This window comes from Apteryx mantelli, chromosome 2 (genome assembly GCF_036417845.1).
Source record: "Apteryx mantelli isolate bAptMan1 chromosome 2, bAptMan1.hap1, whole genome shotgun sequence".
In the NCBI taxonomy this organism is placed as follows: Eukaryota; Metazoa; Chordata; class Aves; order Apterygiformes; family Apterygidae; genus Apteryx; species Apteryx mantelli.
Genome location: NC_089979.1, coordinates 158,186,075 through 158,201,205, shown reverse-complemented (window position 1 = coordinate 158,201,205; position 15,131 = coordinate 158,186,075). Strand labels below are relative to the sequence as shown.

Genomic DNA, 15,131 nt, shown 5'->3' with positions numbered 1-15,131 from the left:
GTTTATACTTAACATGGGTTAACAAACTTTGGAATGGGTGGAAACTCCCTCCTTTCACAAGATTTTTTTCAGTTAATGCATATGGACACAAAAACAGAAGCCCACCCACTGAAGTTTTCACCCAGATATAGGCATCTCATATTATACTGACCCACGACTAAGACTGTAATGTACCCATCCACCTGCCTCTACCTGTTAGCCTTAACTATGCTATGAGGCAACAGTCTGTTTGCACAGTGTCGAGTGCAATGAGATTCTGATCAACAAACAGAAGGCAAAGCAGAGGTAATGCAAATAAGCAGTTTTTAGCAATTAAAATTATTTACGTTAGTAAAAATACCAACAGTTATCTACTGCACAAATATTAACTGTAGATGCATCGGTGAGATCCTTGGCTAATTTCATTTTTCTCTGAAAGTCAAAGCTTCTTAATAACTTTAGATATCTTTATACCTACAATTTAGCCGGGAGATTATTCCAGACTTTTAATGTAAAACATTAAATATTGTTTACTGATGCAGAAATTAAAAATTTCTCTTAATGGAAGCTTAAGGAAAGCACCACAAAATACTGTTTCTAAAGGTTAGTACCATGGAATGCAACACTCATCTAATTCATCATCAACTGTATTGCTTGTTTGCACTAAGGTCACATGAATTAACAATTGCACAACACCTCTGTACACACACACAGCAGATGACCAAGACAACTGACTGACTGGAAGCTGTAAATTGAGTTGGGAAAAAAATTAAAGCTTGCCCTGGAGCAGATGGGGCAGGAGTGGACACCTATTAGTACCAGTGACTATGAGGATCTCAAAATATTGTTGCGATTTTCATTTCTGTACTATTTATAAATAGCCACTTTCAGAATGCCAGATGGTAACTTAAACTCTTAAACTTTGATTTATTTAGAATAGGGGAAACTTCACAAGAAAATCCACATATCTTCAGCCTACGTTGCTTCTTTGCTAAGCCAATAGGACACCAGGTAATGAGATTAACCTGACTATCAAAAAGCCACGTGAAAGTCTTCAGATATGTGTGAAAATGAAGAGCACTAGGTTACAGGAAAAATATCTGATTCCAGCAGGTGAGTCCACAATGAGCACTGTCTGTCTCATTTGACTGTGTATCTTCAATCAGCTTACGTACATTTGAAGAATTATTATGCAAGCACTTCTTCCCTGCTCCTCTCCCCTTTCTCTTCTCCCCGCATAACAGGCTTGATCTCACTTAACCAAGTTTTTTTTTTTTTGTTTGGTTGTTTGGGTTTTTTTAAGTATTGTTGAAGGGAAGTGGGAGAGATTAATCCTCCAATTTCCAATGCTGAAGGAAGCAGCAACTCACCATGTTAAGAGCTCACACACAGCCGTAAAGATTACAGAAACTGTTGCACTTCCATCATGAGAGGCAGCTTTCATTCTAATATTGAAACTGATCCTGACTTGGAACAGAAACCTTCTTCCTCTCTGAGGAACTTATTAGAAACCTGAAAAGACAGTGAACTCCCCAGCATCTTAGCGTGCCAGTCTCACAGTAAGCAGACTTGCCATCTCACAGATTATGCTTATTTCTCAGAACAACTGGAAGTTCTAAAATAGTTTTAGAAAACTGAAACAGATAGTAAAGTAAGATGCAGCAACTGATGTGCTCTTTGGCCTCTTAATTTTTCCAAGAAACTCTGAGTCTTCAAAAGGTATGACGCATGAAAAAGTAGCAACAGTTTTAGCACGTGCATACAGGGAAGAAGCTAAATGGCTGTGCCTTAGGAGTGTCAGTTCAGCAATGCTGGGAACAATGAACTTCCTCGTTTCAACCACTAGATGTTCCTCCTTCCGATTTACCAAAATGATCTTTAAGTTTTCCCTCACACTTCACCATACTGCAAACCAGAAAACAGGCGATACCCTGCCATAATGCTAAAAATTGTTAGCGACTCTAGGCAGGATAGTTCAAGGAAATTACCATTCCTTACAGAACTGCCACGCAGAATTTTATGGACAGCACCTTCTTCCGACAATCCGGAAGCTGGCAGAAGAGAATGCAGCATTTTGTGATGAAAGACAAGTCTAAAAACACTACTTGAAACTGTAAGGTTAATATTTACAGCACTTCCAAGGATGAGGTTAGAAGTCTGACATTCTTCAACTGGTCTGAATAAACCTATCTTCTTAGAATAATCATATTGCTATTTGTATTTCATGTCTCAAGGCTGCAATCGGCGCTTTGCTTAAGCAAGCTGAGGTCAAACATCATATTAAGAACTTCTGGGATACTTAATATTTTCAGTGCTTTGAATTGTCCTTTAAGACATATAGACAGCTTCAAAGCCTATTTGGCAAGTTCTTTATCATCATTAAAACACAATAAATGCTTAATTCATGGAAGCAGAAATCTTAAGTCAAGGACCTCAAATTTAAAAGCAAGTAAAACTAAGTCAGTTACATTTACTAGGACTCTGAAGAGATTTGATGCATACAGATGGGGCAGCTGGCATAGTGCTGGTATAACGTAACTTCAGTCAGAAAAGGTCTGGGAAAAATGACAGAGAGAAAAGGGTGTACACTTATTTGGAGTCCAGGTGGGAGGCATATACTGAGCCAGATAAGTCATTGACAGTGACAGCAGTGAAAGAAAAAGATGTAATAACAACTATTCCTTCAATAAAAGTGCATAAAATAATCCTTGGGCATGCAAGTATTATTTTAATGAACAGTATTGTTCTGCAAACCATACAAACTAGGATAAGCTCCCCTCAGAGTGCGTGCGTGTGTGTGTGTGCGTGTGTGTGTGTGTGTTTAAGATGGCTTGAAAGGTGTTCACTTACTTGAAATATTTCAGGTTAAGTTTTGAAACATGTTCAGGACCAAATCTGAAGTGAAATTTGATTTAAACTACTTACAGAAGAAACACCATTTAACTTTAAGGGTTTGTAAAAAAAAAAAAAAAAAAAAAAAAAAAAGCAAGCTAAAGCTTTTGCCAATGATTATTTCATTAACCTCTTTGCCAAAAATAGAATTTAACCCAAATAATCCAGTCATTTTAGTATTATTTCCTCTTTTGATAAAAGCCTTCATCCTCCATTACAAGCTTCACTGAAATCAGAAACAACATTTACTTATTTTTAAAGCACTATATGAAGCACTATCATCTACTGGGTTTTGTTCATAGTTAGAGCACCCCACCTTTTTAAAGCATCACTGTAATCAAAACTACTGGTAATTCAGGTTTTGACTTGCTGTTAAAGGACAGAGTGTTCCAATACTTGAGCTTGGATTTAAGGAAAATAATTCTTCCTTACAAGTCAAAATAACTGGGCATAGATAGTCTTAAAACTCCACTGATATCTTGAATCTACTCAATTTAAAAACAGAACATTAATACAAAATTGAAAATTACAATATGTAACAAAATAATGTACATTGCAAGTGGTTCATAAAAAAAGTAATGATTCCCCCCCCCCCCCCCCAATCTTTCAGAACAGGAATACAGACCTAAGATCTTGGAGACATTCCAATGCAGGCAATGATATTTTGACCAAATTGTTTGCCTTGCTGCTTTAAACAGCAACATGTTGATCATTTTCTGTCCCTATCTATTGGGCAGCAACAACATTGAATGGGAATGAAACTCTGAGATAAGATAGCTACCTATATGCGCAGAATTTGCAGTTTCCTAAACTTTAGGCCTCAGGGCTTAAAGTAACTATATCCTGATGTATTTTGCAGTTTTGCTCTATTTTTCTAATTCCCAGGATAAGAACCTGAAACCAGTACGACACATCAAAACATTTAAGCGTAAACCTCCAGCACTAGGGTATGAAAAAGCAAACTACTCTGGACATTGGTCTGTTGATTCATCAGTTCCTTGTTTGAACAACAGTCAACAGAATAAGATTTTGTTGTGGGGCAACCAGTGACAGCATCACAACCTGTAAAAATATGCTTAAGAATACCAACACTGACTGGGAACAAACCCAAAAAGCTACCAGCAGACTTCACTGCAAGGCTTCTCAAATATTTTATTAAGTTTTTGACACGAGAGTTTTATCAAATGGTTAAATATTTTTTTCCTCAACACAATTACTATTTAGATAATATTTTATTTCTCAGGACTCCCTGTCAGATCACTGACATCCTATGATTACAAAATACTTGAAAATAGCTTGCAGAATGTTAGGTCTGCAGAGACACTTGGGAACAACAACAACAACAAAAAAAGTACAATTTTTATGAAGCAAATTCATAACCAGCACCAGCAGGACAGACTGAAGTCTGCCTGATGAATATTGTCAATAAAGTATTAATGCTTCTTCACTGTTTTCTGTTCCCAGAAGCCAGCAGAGATGGACCAGAATGAAGTTGAAGGAGAATTAACATAAGCAAAATACCTCTGATATTCATACAAAAAGAAAATGCAGGCAATATATAAGCAAAATTAAGTGACAGTGTATTAAACAGACTTGCAAAAAACCCAGGACAGTTTGAAAAGCAAGCTCTAGAGAAAATAATTTAACTATACAGTCTACAACTACTCCCAAAATATAATATGTTCCCAAACAAGTTCCAGGTGAACTTATGATATCATCTGAAGGCATAATTTCCAAAGTTTTCATATTGCCATTGGTTTGTATGGACTATTTTCAACAGAGAGTGTGATACAGGCATTTCTGGAAGAAGTCCCTAACAGGCCAAACAATTCTAATTCACCATTTGCTACCATACCAGACGTGTGTTTGTGGGTGCATGTGTATACACACACGCACACAGGAACTTCAGGTATTCATGAACTCTTAGACGGCCATAAAGGCAATCTAGTACAAACCTTTATTGCAGGATGCAATCTCAGGGACACCAGCTCCTTACATGTCGATAGCCTTATGCGAATAACAACAGGGCTGCTGGAAGTGCAGAGGCAGCAATTCATTCAGCTTATGAACGAATGATTCCTTTTGTATTACATCATTCAACTACCCATTAAGGAGCTGGACTGACAGGATCCAGAGTATGCATAGCCCAGCCCTCCACAGTAAATGAATGTTAGAAACGATTAAGGCTCAAAGAAATTGGTGATTCATCAGGGCATCAAAACAGCTTTTCCCCAATTTACTGCAAAGTTGTAGGCCAAAGTAGCTAGCCACATATTAGTGACCTCTGTCAGACTTCCAATTTTGGAGTTAATTGCTGTTCCTGAAACACATCGGCAGACACAGAATACCTGCAGCAGCATACATCACAGAACACACACCTTCATGGCTCTCCTAATTGAAGAATTAGGCTGTGTTAGAGCTGCACCTAATTTAAGCAGTCCCAAGTACCTCTGTTGTCCACAGCAATTACTCTGCAGCATCTGCTCCCTAATGGAATGGAAGGCCCCTCCTTTTAAAAACACACTACACACACAAAGAACATACAAATGTGAAAGACCAATGGAAAAAATATATTGCTGGAGCAAAAAATAGCAAAAAAGAATGAAGTACTATGAAACAGCAACATGGTAGTCTTGGCTCCATGATACCACCAAAGTTTAAGACAGATCAACTATGAACCAATTATTAGAATCTGTTGCTTTTGCACATTAAATGGTCAAACTTGGGTAGAAGAGTTTAAATGAATGGGTGGTACAGAAATCATCTAGTCTCCTACGTCTAACAAAAGCCTCAAACTTACAGGTTTTAGAAAACTTTTATGATGAACTCAAACAAGACCAGTGAATCTGTTTTTAAACGGACTGTTGAATACCAAGGGGTCTCCTTCAGTTACCCAGTATCTACAGCACCAAACAAGATTTTTGTTGACCAGGTGAAATATCACTGAGTTTTATAATTCAGAGAAAGTGTTTCAGTGCAATTCTATTTTCACATGTGACTGTTGACATACTAGCTTGCCCCGAATCTAGCACAGAGGAGTGATACATGTGAAATAATATATGTGAAAAGAAAAGAGAACTTTTTCCCTACATAGCTAATGTTTTGGAACAACTGTATTTATAACCTTTTCAGCTGCTATTTTTGACAAAATAAAACATATAAGCAGTTCTAGGTTCTCTTTTGTGATTTTCTTAAGATATCACATAAATAACTTGCATTATTTCAAAGTTCAAATTTTACATTAATTTCCCCTCCCCACTTTTGATGACTGGTTTAGCTTGTGAAATTCTATCCAGTTGTCTAGTTCCCGTTTTATATGGACTAAAACAATAATATTAAATTCAGCATACATATGTCTTGCTTCAGAAATATCATTGCTCAAGTATCTTCCCTAGGCCTTTACTTCAAGAGTATATTTTACTGGTCTTCTATGCGGTTCTCCACACCAGCCCATTCTACTGCCTCTTACAAAATTGCAGGGGGAGGAGTAAATTTTCTTCTTTACAACTTCCTATTTTGTAACATCCTTCCTTTCCACTCATACCTGTGTTCCAGTTCTGCATGCAAACTATAAGAGATTTGCAAGACTTGTATTAGTTTAATACCACTAACTACACATAGGAATACAATCACAGACTGTGTTCCATAGTTATTTCTAAGAGTTGCACAAAAGTTTGTTGTCTAAAAAAGTCATTTTACCAGCAATGCTTAAGGAAACGGCATGCTACGTAAACTACATTTTGACAGTGTCTTGCATCACATAACAGTTCATCTCACACACGTACAAAAATCACACCTTCCAAAGCCTGATAGTTCCCAGACTTGAAACTGTTTTCTGTTTACTTCGTCTAGTCTCTTTTGCCATTTTCCTTACACCAGAGATAGCCTTCTTGACACTGCATTTGTTAGCTTCCTCTACAACCACCTTCACACCTTCTTTCATAGAGCATCTCCAAGACAAAAACACTGTTCTTGAAAAGATAATAAGGCCACTGCCCTTGCTGAAACTTACTTTTTCCAACACAGACAAGAAATCGTAAACCAAGTGCTTTATATGCTTTTTGTGTGGTTTACCTGTTAATTTATAAGAACATGAAAGTCTGATGAACATCTACAAGAACCCTGGAATTAAACAGGGGTACATTCTGGATGGCCAGAAAGTCACTTAGTTTAAGAAAATTAAAATAATGAAACACATAAGAAACAAAGTATTTAGGTGTAGATAACTCCTTTCTTGCTACCTTTCAGTTGTCACTTCAGATTTGTCACGCACCATAGCTAGAAACATGACTTTTCTGCATCTAGTGTGTACCTTTTGGAAGGTAATGTAACAAATATCTAACAAAGAGTTTATATTACCATGCCAATTAAGCTCACAACTGATTTAAAGCCAAATCCTTTGCCAGATATGAGATTTAATAGGAAATGCAGCAGTAGATCTCCACAGAACATCTAGATTAGACAAAGCTAACTGTATTTGCTTTGCATTTATATAAAATAAGTAGTTAAGTTCACTCTAATCAAGTTAAACATCATACCTGAAAGTTACTTATATGATTACTGTCTCAAAAAAATTAAAAAAAACAAAAAAACCCCCAAACCCTCTTCAATATCTGACTCCAGTTCCAGCTCCTCCATCTTGCTCTCTACTGAACCAGAAATAAGATACATACATAATTTATATATTTTATATATATAAATATTTTCACACACACGTATACACACACCCCTCATCCATACCTCTCTGCATGTTTACTTGCATTAGAGCAAGCCATAAAAAGCAACAAGGAAGAACACGCTTGTGCTGACCCCTTTATTCCTTTAAAGTGCATGTGTGCAAGCACCTGACAAAAAGTATTACAACGGAAAAAAATTCATCTCACCTTCTAACATCCAGAATATTAAGTGCACTTAAGTACCCAATTATATACCATAAAAATATACAATAACTTGTTTAGGAACATCCAAGAGGTCAAATGTTTTCTGTTAATTTGTATAAGCCTACCTTTTTTATTTAAGTTTCAAATAAGGAACAATACTTTTTTCCCAAATATAAGACCAGTTAAGTACAAAGCTAATTTTGGCCTTTTATATAAATAGTATATCATACAAATAGTAACTCACCTAGAAGAATAACATTTACTATAAACATTATATATGAAATATGCACTATTTTCCATACATACTTTATGAGGCATAATCCTAGTTTTCTTCGCACTCTCCCTCCCCCTCAAAATCATTTTAGAAAACAATGTTATTCTAATAATCAAAGTGAACAAGCTGATTAGCTTCATATCTCAAGAATTAACCTGAAGAAATGCTTACAAGTCAACAGGAAATAAGTGAAAGTTCAACTGATAAAAAGTTACCAGGTCAGAATTAAAACCCTAGAGTTATGAAATCCCAGCAAGTTTAAAAAAGAACAAAACATTCTTTGACCTTTTAAAATTTATCCAATCCATAAAAACAAGACAAGTTTCATGTAAAAGTTAAACCACATGAAAGGTTAAAGCCTTTCAGTAGTCATCCTGAGGTACTACATAAGGAAGACTCCTAGTATGATTTTATTAAGGATTCTTATGGAGGCCAACAAAACTAGGCCAAAGACAAGACGCAGGACTGGAAGCCAGAATTGCCATGGTTTCACCCCAACTGTGACTCAATTTAAATAGTGGTTTTGAAAGCAGCTCTCTCTCCATGGCCACAGGCAAGCCTTAACCACTTTGCTTCAATTCCCATACCTGTAGAATAAAAATAATTATACTGATCTGCCACACAGGAATTTTGTACAACATTGTTTTGTAAATGCACATGCGTCTAAGCTGCTGGACAAAGCTACGTAGTAATTTGGAGCATCCGGGCAAACTGAAACCAAGAGTTTAAAAACTCAGCTGAAGCAACTAGTGAAGGCCCAGCAACAACAACGACAACAAAAAACCCTAGAGGTAAAACAACATTTGCATGCCAGCTAGTTTTTGCAGGTATTGCTTTGTAACCTGTCAGCACAGCTGGCCTGCTGCCTCCCGCAGAGATTAATACACCTATTCAGGAAACAGCTCTCAGGGGAAGCCTCTGCTGCCCTGCATCTGCCTGGAGCGACCAGTGAGGGGCTGATACTGCCTGCACCTGCTGCTTACTCCAGGCATGCTCTTCTAGAAAGGGTCACAGCTCCCTCTCTGCAAAGAGTAGAGCCAGCAGGCGTTATAAACCCGGAGCTTTAGGCATGCCTTCACGCCACTCACCCCTTTCTCGCTGTCTCCAAAGCCGCTCGCACCCACTGCCCACGGATATCTCGGGTGACGCCAGCCCGCCGTGGCGGGCAAAGCTCAACGGGCCGGGTCCGACTACCCGGCCGCGCCGGGCAGAGGGGTGGCCGCCTGCCGCCCGGCGAGGCCACAGTGCAGGAGCGGCCCCGGCGGCCCAGCCCGGCAACTCGCCCTGCCCCCGCCACCATGGAGGCCCCGAGCCGGGATCCCTCCTCCTCCTCCTCCTCCCTCTCCCCCGAGAGCCGCCTCGGGTGGGAAGATGGCGGCGCCGGCCGCCTCCCCGGTGCGGCGGAGGCCGGCACGGCGGGGGCCTCCCCCGCTCCGCCACCCGCCGGGAGGCGGCCGAGCGGCCCCGCCGCCGGCAGGGCGCGGGCGCGGGCGGCCCCTCGCACTCACCTGTCACCAACAGCCGCCGCCGCCGCCGCCCTCGGGCCGGGCCTCGGCGGGGGAAGGCGGGCGCTGAGGGGGCTCCGCGGGCGCCGCGGCCTCTCGCTGCTGCCGGGCTCTCCGCCGCGCCGCGCCGGGGCCTCTCGCTCCGCCGCCGCCGCCGCCGGGGCCTGGCCGCCGCCGGATGCCAGGAGGAGGAGAGCGAGAGCGGGGGGGCGGGAGGAGGCGCAGGCGGCGGCAGCAGCAACAGCAGCAGCGGGGGGGGAGGGGGGGGACACGGAGAAGGAGAAGGAGGCGGCGGCGGCGGCTCCGGGCCCGAAACGTCTCCGAGCCGAGAGACTCAACCACCCGCTCGCATGAGAGACCCGCTTCCGGCTCCCCGCGGAAGTCCCTCCTCCGCCGGCGGAAGGGATTGGCCGGCGGCGCCGCGCGGAGCGGCGCGCTCGGCCGGCACCAACGCCCCCGGATTGGTGGAGGGGGCCGCGCGCGGCGTGACGCGCGGCGGCACGTGACGCGCCTGACGTCACCCGCTCTGAATGAGCGCGCGGAGGCGGGCTGGCGCCTCCCGCTGCCCGGCGGAGCCCGCCCGCCGGAGGAATTTTATCTCCTCTCACTTACCGTAGCGGCAGGTGGAACCTGCCGGGGCCGGGCGGAAGGGGCCGCCGCCCGCCGTCGCCTCCCGCCCGAGCGGGCAGCGGCCCCTCGGCGGCCCCGCCGCGCCGTCGCGAGGCCGCCGCCTCCCCGGCAAGGGGGCGCCCCCGGCTCGGGCTGGGCCCCGCGGCCGCGCCGGCCTCCCCGCGGCCGCGCCGGCCTCGAGGGCACGTGGCGCCTCCCGGCAGCTCCGCTCAGCCGCGCGTCGCCTTCCAGCCCCCTCCGGGAGCCCCGGAGCCTCCCGCAGCAGCGGCGGGGCCTCGCCGGTGGCAGCGCCTCGCAGCCGTGGCTGCAGCTGCGGCCGGCGGGCAGCAGTGCTCCTTCCAACCGGGACAGAACCGGGCTTGGCTTGTCCTGCAGAGGCCGAGATCAGGCAGACCGGGTTGCAGGAGTGCTCGTCCTCGCTAGCAGCTCTGAGTCTAGGATACTTTGCCGTCTTTGTGCTGTTGATCTATGGCAGCCGTCCGAAACGGTCGCAACAGCAGCGAGAGAATCCAGCTGCCTGTCCAAAATGACAGATCGTGTCACAGAATATTCCAGCTCCTAACATAGCAGAATCTGTGGGATAAGGCTGAGCAGCTCTGACTTAAAAAGGAAGTGAAACACATAAATGGAAAGATTTTAGGAACATTACACGAAGAGTATTTCATGAATGAGCCTTGTATTTCATGCTGGTTATAAAAAACAGGAGACCATTCTCTTGGTAGAGCTCTCTTTATTTCTGGACCTCAGTTTACCACATAGAGGAACAGAGTAGATCTTCAGTTATGTAAAACTGAGGTGATCTCCATGAGATTCAAAAGTGCCTTTGACCAAAGAACAAACAAGTCTTGTCAAATAGTGATAGTTATTTAGTACAAATCATAATTTGTTTTTAACTACAGTTAATTAGGCGAAGGAAAATGTGGTTTCTTCTCCTTCAGGACGTCAAAAATTGTTAGAAAGAATTGTCTTCTACAAGTGCTCCCAGTCCTCAGCTTGCAGCTCAACTTCAGGTCTACCTCCCATGTAGCAAAATGACATCACCTCACAATCAGCTGGCAATAACTATCTATATCATACATTGCTGCCTATCTTTTTATTTTGTGGCTGTATCTGGATAAGGCCTTCTAGATCCTATTTTTAATCCTTACTGATAAGAGTCATATTCCTGCTCTCAGGGTGTCTGATAGAAATTCCCAAAGAGACAATACTGCAATTAACTTAGAACACCTATTCTAATGACACACGAGTACCCTTTGGAACTGTTTTCAAAATTGCTATATTGTTCCAAATCCCTAGCTAGAAGAGGCAACAAAGCATATCATAGTGCCTGAAATGGGGTCAGATCTTATCAGACAGGAGGCTTTACTGTTCATTGAGGGAAGCATGCCTCAGCATTCATTCTTGGGCAAACAAGTATTTCCGCTAGCGTAGATGTTGTTTTCCTTAGTAAGTTACTTGACTTTTATAGAATTATTATAAGGAAAAAACCGCTGACCTCAGGAAGATGGCTAGGACAGGGGAATAAGGAAGAGGAATGAAGTTTAGTTTTGAATATAAGCATGTACAGGAAGTACAAATGATCTATTAGGTGGTCATCATGCAGCTGCTGTATAAAAAATTAATTACCCAGAAGTCTAAAATAGTGAAACAACTGCCATTCCTAGTTCTTTTTTATTTTACAAAAGAGCTCGTATCATTCTTGCTCTTTAGCGTTGGAATATGTTTCAACAGATTTCTGTTCTTCTCATGAACGGCAAAAGAAAAAAGACTTTAATTTTAAGCTCTCAAACATAATGAGACCCATTATATACTTATTATAGAAGGGCTTTAAAATTCCTGATACTTACCCCTTTAGACGTACCCCTTCATGTCTTCTTCAAACCTTACCCTAGTGCAATATTTGTGCAAAAAAACCCCAAATACATCAGACTAATAAGAAAGACTGCACTACATCATTCCTTCTACTAGCTCGGGTTTTACAATGCAGAGTTCATCTCCCTTTCTGTAACTGAAGCAATGGCTGATGGGAGAGGGAGAGTGATTGATTGATTGATTGACTGCTGTGAAAGACCAACGCATGGAGGCAGCTTCCTTGTAGGTGGGAGTTTTTCTGAATGGATAAAATTTATTCTGTTTGTTTGGAATTTTTCTTCCCCTCAGTGTACCTTAATTGTGTTATTAAAGGGGAAAAATAATATGAGACTAAGTTTTTTAAAAGTTCAGTGTTATAAAGTGTTATAGAAAGTGATATATTGATAGACATACCAATATATACTTTCGGTTTATGATTTTTATTTCCTTATTGTTAAGTTTTATTGTGATTGAGTAACAGTCAAACTAATGCACTTTCATCCATAAAGTAATATGAATTTTCTGCTTGCCTGGGTCACTTCTAATTCTCTTCTCAGTGTGGGGGATGTACAACTTAATGATTGAATGCTTCCATTTTTTAATAGCATACTGCTGAGATCAAAGAGATTTGATGTGTTTCTTTAGTGTGCTGGTAGCTGAGGAATGTGTGCACAGGTATGAGTGAAATATTACTAATCAACGATGGATGATGTGTGGCAATAGCAACTGCTCCTATTTCCTCCACAGCTCAAGTGTTAAGCAGTCTGGAGAAAGAATGCAGCTCTGAAGGAACAGTGTGTGCAAACAGTAGCATTATTAGTCCACAAAAGTAAAGCGAAGTTAGACTAACTAGTTGTTTTTTTATTGATCTGTGGTTGAACAGATCCCAAAGGGACTATGTGAATTATTCATCAATATGTTAGTGATGTATTGTTAAAATGATATAAGGATTTTAAAATTTATTTTTTATTTATTAAGGTTTGTGAAGCACTCAGGTGACCAAAATAAAAACTTCTACTGAGACAGGAGCTTTGCTATGTAAGGAAGCTCCTGTCTTAGTCTCCTTTCTTCTTCTTCTTCTTCTTTTTTTTTTTTTTTAACACCTTTCAACTACTGTCTAGTAGTTGCATTCTCAGAATGTTTTATCCTGCAGATCAACGGGACAAGGCTCTGTGATTCATCAGTATTTAAGAGTTGCTGTCCTGGAACACATGCCAAAGCCCACAAACCACTCAGTACTTTGTAGTTTGTGAGATCATATGAGCCAAGTAATACTTTGTAGCTCCTGATGCTGTTACCCAGCTTTGCAGGAAGAGAGAGACCTTTTCAAACGTAAGATCCTAAATGGTTGCTTGCAATGGGCTATTGCTGTCATAAAATTGCAGCTTAAATAGAATCCGTAAACCATTCCATATTGTACTGATTTGGTGAGCAGTATTTTAAATATATATTATTTGTACTTCAGTACAACCCCCCTGCTCAAGCAGGGTCAACTAGAGCAAGTTGCCCATGGCCAAGGATGGAGACTCCACAACCTCTCTGGGCAACCTGTTTTGGTGTTCAACCACCCGCACAGTGAAGAATTGTTTTCTTATGTTCAGGCAGAATTTCCTGAAGGCTGGTCTTAACAGTACAGATTGAGGCAAAGGTGGCATTCAGTACCTCAGCCTTTTCTGTGTGCTTTGTCACCAGGGCCCCTGCATCATTTAGCAGCAGGACCGCATTTTCTCTAGCCTTCCTTTTGCTGCTTATGTATTTTTTGAAGCCTTTCTTGTTGCCCTTCACGTCCCTCACCAGATTCAACTCCAGATGCACTTTAGCTCTCCTAACCCCATCCCTGCACACTCAGTGTCTCTATATTCCTCCTGGGTCACTTGTCCCTACTTCCACCTCTCGTACACTTCCTTTTCATGGTTGAGTTTAGTCAGGAGCTCCTTGTTCTTTCATGTAGGCCTCCTGACACCTTTGCTAGATTTCCTGCTTGTTGGGATGGACCATTCTTGAGCTTGGAAGAGGTGATCTTTGAATATCAACCAGATCTCTTAAACACCTCTTCTTTCCAGGGCCAAATCCCATGGGATTCTTCCAAGCAGGTCCCTGAACAGACTGAAGTCTGCTCTCCTGAAGTTCAGAATTGTGATTCTGCCTTTTGCCTTGCCCCCTCCTCACAGGATCTTGAACTACACCATCTCATGGTTGCTGCAACCAAGGCTGCCCCCAACTTTTACATTCCCAACAAGTTCTTCTTTTTTTGTAAGTATGATGTCCAGCAGAGAGCCTCTCCTTGTCAGCTCCTTGATCACCTGAGTTAGGAAGTTGTCATCAATGCACTCCAGAAACCTCCTGGGTTGCTTGTGCCTTTCTGTGTTGTCCCTCCAGACAATATCAGGGTCTTAAAGTCCCCAGTGAGGACCAGGGCCTGCAAACATGATGCTTTTTTCAATTGTCTGGAGAAGGCCTCATCTACTTCTTCCTGATCAGGCAGCCTGTAGCAGACGCCCACTACGATGTCTCCCATCTTGGGCTGCCTACTAATCCTGACCCCAAGCTCTCAGCTGACCCCTCACCCATCCCCAGGCAGAGCTCCATGCATTCCTACTGCTTTCTCCCATAAAGAGCAACTCCCCCTCCATGCCTTCCTGGCCTGTCCTTCCTAAAGAGCTGTATCCATCCATGACAGCCCTCCAGTTATGTGAGCTATCTCACCACGTCTCTGGTGGTGAGATATCTTCTATCCCAATGAGACTGTAGCCTTGTAACTGCACATAGACCTGTTTGTTTCCTCCTGTTTGTGGCCAATGCTGTGTGCGTTAGTGTACAGGCACTTCAGAGAGGCACCCTGGCATGCTGACTTCCTAGAAAGGGCATGTGAGATTTCCCCATAATCCCGTGGGCACTTCCTTATTTACATGCATGTGCTTGGGGTGATTCAACTCCAGCCCTGTTTTGTTGATTAAGAGGTCCCTTCTGCATACATCACCCCAGACCCTTTGGTTGCCAGCCCCATCTACCACTTCCTTACTTGATCGTTGGTCATCCCTCTCCTGTTATTCCTTGTTTAAAGCCCTCCTTACCAGGTTGGCTAGTTTGTTGGTAAAGATACTTTTATCCCATTTGTCA

General features: G+C 42.4%; 1 protein-coding gene across 1 annotated transcript in view; it reads right to left on the bottom strand.

Moving 5' to 3' along the window:
* LARP4B (La ribonucleoprotein 4B) overlaps positions 1-9,613 on the bottom strand; it is a 57,578-nt gene extending 47,965 nt beyond the window's left edge. Inside the window, exon 1 of the mRNA XM_067291915.1 lies at positions 9,534-9,613. The gene's annotated coding sequence lies outside the window, so the exon portion shown is untranslated. The remainder of the gene's footprint in view (positions 1-9,533) is intronic.
* Positions 9,614-15,131: the final 5,518 nt, after the last annotated feature.